Source organism: Suricata suricatta, chromosome 14 (assembly GCF_006229205.1).
Source record: "Suricata suricatta isolate VVHF042 chromosome 14, meerkat_22Aug2017_6uvM2_HiC, whole genome shotgun sequence".
Taxonomy (NCBI): Eukaryota; Metazoa; Chordata; class Mammalia; order Carnivora; family Herpestidae; genus Suricata; species Suricata suricatta.
The window spans coordinates 40704863-40711889 of NC_043713.1; the positions used below are offsets into that span (position 1 = coordinate 40704863).

General features: G+C 34.7%; 1 long non-coding RNA gene across 1 annotated transcript in view; it reads left to right on the forward strand.

Annotated features, from left to right (window-relative positions):
• LOC115278508 overlaps positions 1 to 7027 on the forward strand; it is a 15375-nt gene that overhangs the window by 3091 nt on the left and 5257 nt on the right. Inside the window, exon 2 of the long non-coding RNA XR_003902928.1 lies at positions 2481 to 2608. This is a non-coding gene — a long non-coding RNA (uncharacterized LOC115278508). The remainder of the gene's footprint in view (positions 1 to 2480; positions 2609 to 7027) is intronic.

Genomic DNA, 7027 nt, shown 5'->3' on the forward strand with positions numbered 1-7027 from the left:
TGGATTGCCATGGGAACTAAATGGCGTAATGTAAATAACATTCCTGATACATATTAGCAGTTCCTCTGTTAGGTGTTCTCTAAGAAGAATGTTCAAAAATTGTACCCAATATTAAGTTCAAACTCACCAGTATTCTGTAAGGCTAAATGAATGGGTCTGGTTCTTCCTAATAGTTTTTCTAACTATTGTTCATCATCTAAATGGTCTGTTATGCAGCACCATAATGTTAGGCTCCTGTCTTAGGAAAGCAGTCTGGCCTGATTTCCTTGCTATTGACTGAAGTTTCAGGGCACCAGTCCTTAAAAGTGACATTTCATTTATACTAGAACAGTGACATTCTTCTCAAGGGACCTGTACTGATAATTTCATGAATCTTTAAAACCCCCAATACTATTATCGAATGTAATTTCTGTCATAAAATCTAGTAAAACATGAAGCTCTTAAGTGACCCTTTTGGATTTTTAATGATTCTGTAAATGCATTACTAAAATAATTTATAAAGCTAAATGAGTCATTCAACACATCAATATGGGTAATTCAAACAGGTGCTTCAGCAAAATTCTGAACTGCTAGAAGTCATGGACCTTAGCCCTTTACTCTGCTTACTGCTAAATACATCTAAACTACATCACTAACCTCACTCCATAAATTTTGCAAGCCTGATAATTTCACATTGACTTTGGCAGATCTTTAAATTATTTTAAGTCTACTCCCTGATTTCAGGTTTGCTTTTTGTGGTTAAGAGAATTTGTTTATCAATTTCTTTTCAAGATTTCATTTGTTTTTCTCTATACGTTTTGATTAAATAATATTTTGGGGTTTTTACGTAAAAAAATAGTGACAACTTCAGAGAATTATGTGCTTATTGTGCCCGGTGAACTAAGAATCTAGTTATTTTTGCAAGCAATACTTGATTTTGCTGTTATAGACTTACTTGACAGCAAAGTGGAACTTTCAGAGTAAAAGAATATCTGAATTTTAATCCAGCTACCCTTTTTTTTTAAAGAGCATTGCAACGAGACAAGTTATATAGACTTACTTTCCTTGTCCATAAAATATTGATCTACTGTGAGATGGTCAGGAGGATTAAAAAGAATAAAATATGTCAACATTTATTATAGGTAAGGTGCTCAATAAATATTGGTTCTTTTCTCATTTCCTTCTAATCACACTGGTTTCTTTTATGCTTTCTTACAGGATGAACATGACATTTTAAAAATAGAGACCAAGATGAGAAATGCATTAGCAAACCCTTTTTATCGTTTTCTTTTTTCTATTCAAATAAATAGTATGCATCTTCCTATTGTCCTCTCTCATTTAGCATTTTAGATCCATGTTTTCTTTTTTAAAAAGTTCTTTTATAATTTCCTATCGGCAGTGTCATTTCTTTGTGTACTGTTTAGTAACTCTCATGATTTCTATTTTTAGAAAATTTACTATTTGGCTTGGGTGCAACATTTTTCTTTATTCTTTTTGGTGACTTTTACCACTACTGGGCTAATCCATCAAGGAAGCTATTTTATTACCAATTTCTTCAGCTGTAATTGTGATAAGGAAGTCTGTTATATCTAATAGAATGACAAGAAAGCTCTAGGCTAGGGAGAAAAATTCATTTACTGCTATTAACTAGCTATCATTGGATGTTAAATATGCTTTTTAAAATATCAAGATATAGAAAAAATCATATTTGGTTGTACAATTAGCCACAACTTAAATATTTATGAATTTGCAAGGTCTCTCTCAAATTCAAATCTCAGGGTAAGCCAATCTCACAATGCTCTTTCTGAAAATAAAGAGAATTAACACTTTTTATATAGCTTCTCCCTTCACTTGTTCCTTTGATCTATACATATACTTATTCCACATTTATGGGAAAGTCAGACATATTTTCATATTCCTGTCTTCTTTAACTATTTTCATTAGCATCATCATGTTTTAGTTCTGTCAATGCAGACATTACTTTTACATGGCAACTTGGGTTTAAAATGCACATTCATCTCCTTTGTTGAATAAGTAATGAATTAATGATGTGTGTAAGATGGATGAAGTGATCCCATACTCTTCAGTGAATAAAAAGAGATGCTGATAGGTTCTAGTTTGGGCCAAGTCCCGAGAGCTGTGACTCCAACTCTGATTTTCTGAGTCCCAGGCCTTTATTCCTTCCATTACACTCTTTTTTTCATCTTCCCATTTCTCTTTGCATCTTCCTGAAGTCATGATCAGCTCTCTTCCTTAAATATTTTAGTTGATTTACTAAGCCTTCCTTTTGCTTTCCTCTTTGATTAATTAACAAATGCAAGCAGACTTAGATATACCATCTGTATTGATCTCTAGAGAAAGAGAATGAATACAAAATCAATTCATATTCAATCAACTTGAATATAGATGTATATGAATTGATCCAAATGTGAATGCATGTTCATATTACATATTATGGAGGCTGAGATGTCTCAAGACCTCTGTCTGAATAACAATTACAGAGGCTGAGATGTCCCAAGGTCTGCAGTTGGTACCTGGAGGCTCACGAGAACCAATGGTGTAAATTTCAGTCTGAAAGCCATGAGACTCAAGATCCAAGAAGAGCTGATGTTCCCATTCAAGTTTGAAGGTAGGAAAACACCTATGTCCTGGGTCAGAGCAGTCAGACAGAAAAAGTTACTCACTGGAGAGTTAGCCTTTTCTTCTATTCAGGCCGTCAACTGATTGGATGACCACAACAAACATTTGGGAGGCCAATCTGCTTTACTAAGTCCACTGATTAAAATGTTAATAGCATCCAAAAACACCTTTACAGACACACCCAGAATAATGTTTGACCAATTATATTGGCACTCTGTGACCCAATCACATTGACACATAAAATTAACCCTCACATCATCTCTTTTTTATTTTCATGCTTTGGAAGACATTTTTAATGCTTTTCATTTATGCAGAAAGCAAAACAAAATATTAAGGCAATGTGCATCTCTTAGGCTCTGCAGAGCAAATGAATAAGAAAGTGACAAACCTTGGTGAAGCACTTCATTTTTTTAAGCTTTAATACTTTCTAAGCATTTTCTCAATGTGGTTGCAGAAAGAATCAATTGAGAATCATTTTAGAAGAAATTTAATTACTTTGCAGGATTAAAATTTTAATTATGAGTATTCAATTAAATGTTAATGTTGAGATTTACTCTTCAGATTTTTATGCAAATATGTCCTCTCATATGCACAAATTAAAGATAAAGGAGGTTCATAGTCTAGATTGATTTTGTTTTGTTTTGTTTTGCACTTCACTAAATCACTGATAGTTGACTTTGAGGGACATTTTGTGCTTATGACATGAAAAGTAATAATAAGACTACTCTTACCTGATCTACTGGGAAAAAAAGTTTAGTTGGTTGAAATAGGATGTGGCTACCTAGACAATTTAGAAAGCGACTACCCGGGGCACCTAGGTAGCTCAGTCAGTTCTCTGACTTTGGCTCAGGTCAGATCTCACATTTGTGGGTTTGAGCCCCCCGTCGGGCTCTGTGCTGACAGCTAGCTCAGAGCCTGGAGCCTACTTCTGGTTCTGTGTCTCCTTCTCTCTCTGCCCCTCCCCCTCTCATGCTCTGTCTCTCTCTGTATCAAACATAAATAAAACATTTAAGAAAATTGGAAAGGGACTACCCTTCTGGACAATCGGAAGTGATTAGCATTTTAGAAAAGAAACAAATGAAAGCAAATAAAATGAATTTTGATATTTCTCTTTATCACTCTAACTCCTGGTAATACAGAAATGCATTTCCCATTTCATATAGTTTTAAAGTTGATAGGGAGTTGTATCTAATTTAGCTTTCTTAATATTACAAATGAAAACTGTGAGGCTAGCGGTGTCACATGACTTTTAGTGAAAAAACATTTCCCTGCTCTAAACACTGGGCCACCACACCTTCCAACAGCACTTGTGGAAGGAACACCAGCTCAGGTGACTTGAGTTTTACTTCCAAATCTATAAAATTAGCATGTGATGTTGATCATGTCAGTCTCTGTACTTTTGATTCCTCCTCTCTAAAATGAGGTTGGAAGATATGATCTTTGTGATGTCTTCCAACTGTAACGGAGGAAAAGAGACATAGGTGCTTAGAAGGAAAAACAGACAGAATAACATATGATGGTCTTTACATTGATGAATGATGGTGGTATGCAATGAACAACTTTCCCTAGAGATTTCTTCTCAAAATAGATAATTTACTGAGGTATATCATTTACCTAGATGTTATGGTATGTTAACTATATGGTGTGATGAAGTTAACATTAATCTTTTTAGTAGCCTTGATTAAAACTTCAAACTAGCACCACTCTTGCTAATCAAATAGTAAAATTAATATCTTAATTTCATTTAATTTTATAAAATGTGGATTATTATTGACTGCATTTAGTTTCCTTTTGGAATTTGAAATGAACTGAATTCAAATGTAATGTAATGTATCTTGTCAGGGCTTATGAAGAACAAAAAAACTCCACCAAACTAAGTACTCCCAAGTAAAATTTTCTTCAAAATCTAATTATTTGATTTGTGAAATGATTCTATCTAAAATTCAACAAATTGAAAATAATGATTAGAAAATCTGGAATAGAGTGTATGATATGGTGTGATGTCATCTTTATGAATGATATCATGGGCTAAATGTTTTATAAGAAAAGTTGAAGGAATTCATGTCAGAATGTAATGAGAATATCAACAATTGGCAGATGTAGTTCTCACTTTAGCACACAGCTAAAATATCATGGAGCTACATTTCAGTTGCTGCAAAGTATATAATATAGGAAATCCTTAAAAATTGAATCTACTTGTGACCACTGAAGTAAGTTTTTTCCAGTATTTTCTTTGTTGCTTATAAAATATATATTCTCTTTTATTGATCACATTTTATTAATGCATATGTATATTATTTACACATACAGACACAGATTTCAGATTCTTTCAATGCTTTTGACATAATTACTTTGGATAATTTTTGTTATAAATCTGAATGGAAATTAAAACAAAACCTGTGCATTTAGGATAATATATTTCTTAAAATATCCCATATGAGTGCATTATTTATTATGGTCAATTTAATTGTATTTTTTTGATGGAAATAGCATAGGTAATTTCATACATCTTATCCCTTAAAACAAACTCTGAGGCGAGGGTTAACTGGCAGTGGGTCATCTGGTAGATGTAATCCCAGACTAACAAGGTGAGGGGGAAAAGAAATGAAGAAGGCAGAATGGAAAATGATGAAAGGGGAAGGGCGACTCCACAGGCTACTTCTTCACACCAGGTTGAATAATAGATGCAGTCAGATGGCAAGGAGATCATAGGACACCATCGCTGGCAATTGATAGAAAATGTTATAGAACAGTCCATAAGAGGGAGACAAGAGTAAGTTTTATTGTTCTATCTACAGTTTCTTATTGGTCAGAATATATCCTATAAAGAATTAAAGCTTTTCTTCTTCAGAGTTGCTTTCTTGGAAGTTTCCCCTTTGTCAGTTTCTCTAGAAGGCCCACACACAGCCCAAAGTGTTGGGATTCTTCCATACCAAAAGTAATCAGAAATGGCAGAAAGTCAAGGTATGTAACAAGATGGCCTCCAGATCAGCAGTAACCAAGGATGAGTCTTCTTGAGCAAGTGCCTAAATAGTCAAAGTGGTAAATTTGAGAACATAACTTTGGAAAGAAGTGGCTACAAATGCAGCTGAGGCAGAACAAGTTGATAATAATCTGGAATTTGAGGAGAAACAGGATATTTATCTAAGAAATCTATAGTAACTCCTTAAATGTTGTACATAATTTATTTATATCATATATATTTTTGATAGATGACTGGTACAACTTTTGGATGGTATTTTAATATACATAAGCAGCAAGACTGTACTGACCTGAATAACATCAGATTTTGCTTTTTTTTTTTAAAAGACCAAATTACCAGGCCATCTGGGTGGTTCAGTTGGTTAAGCATCAGACTCTTGCTCTTGGCTCAGGTCATGATCTCACTGTTGCTGAGATTGAGCCCCACATAGGGCTCTGTGCTGATCGCTCAGAGCCTGTAGCCTGTTTTGGATTCTGTCGCCCTCTCTCACTGTCTTTCCCCCCTCTCTCAATCTCTCTCTCTCTCTCTCTCTCTCTCTCTCTCTCTCTCTCTGTCTCAAAATAAATATACATTAAGAAAAAGACCAAATGATCTAGTAAGAATTAGCAAACATAAATACTTTGAGTAATTGATGCCATGTTTAAAAACACATTCATTGTGGGGCACCCAGGTGGCTTAGTCAGTTAAGCATCTGACTTTGGTTCAGGCCATGATTCCCCAGTCTGTGGGTTCAAGCCCCATGTCGGGCTCTGTGCTGACAGCTCAGAGCCTGAAACTTGTTTCAGATTCTGTGTCTCCCTCTCTCTCTTTCCCTCCCCACCTATGTTCTATCTCTCTCTGTCTCTCAAAATAAATAAACATTACAAAATTTTTTAAATAATTAAATAAAAATTCATTCATTGTATTTTGGTCTGAACAATTGTGCTACTGTTATTTTTTCCCCTTTAAAACAGCAAAGTGTATAGCATGTAAAGATTTATCAGTTTTCCCAGATCATCAGGCTAACAGCAGCATCTAATTTGTCCAACTATCTTATAAAATGTCAAGTTGCAATAAATGATCTTAAATATGTAACAACCTTGGGGTTCCTGGGAGGCTCAGTTGGTTGAGTGTCCAACTTTGGCTTAGATTGTGATCTTACACTTTGTGAATTTGAGCTTCATGTTGGAGTCACTGCTGTCAGCACAGAGCCCACTTTGGATCCTCTGTTCCCCCTCTTACTGACCCTCCCTCACTCATTCTCTCACTCTCTCAAAAATAAAAATAAAAACATTTAATATGGGAAGTCCTAGCATCAGCAATAAGACAACAAAAGAAAATAAAAGGCATCAGAATTGGCAAAGAAGGAATCAAATTTTCACTTTTTGCAGATGACATGATACTCTACATGGAAAACCCAATTGACTCCCCCAGAAGCCTTCTAGA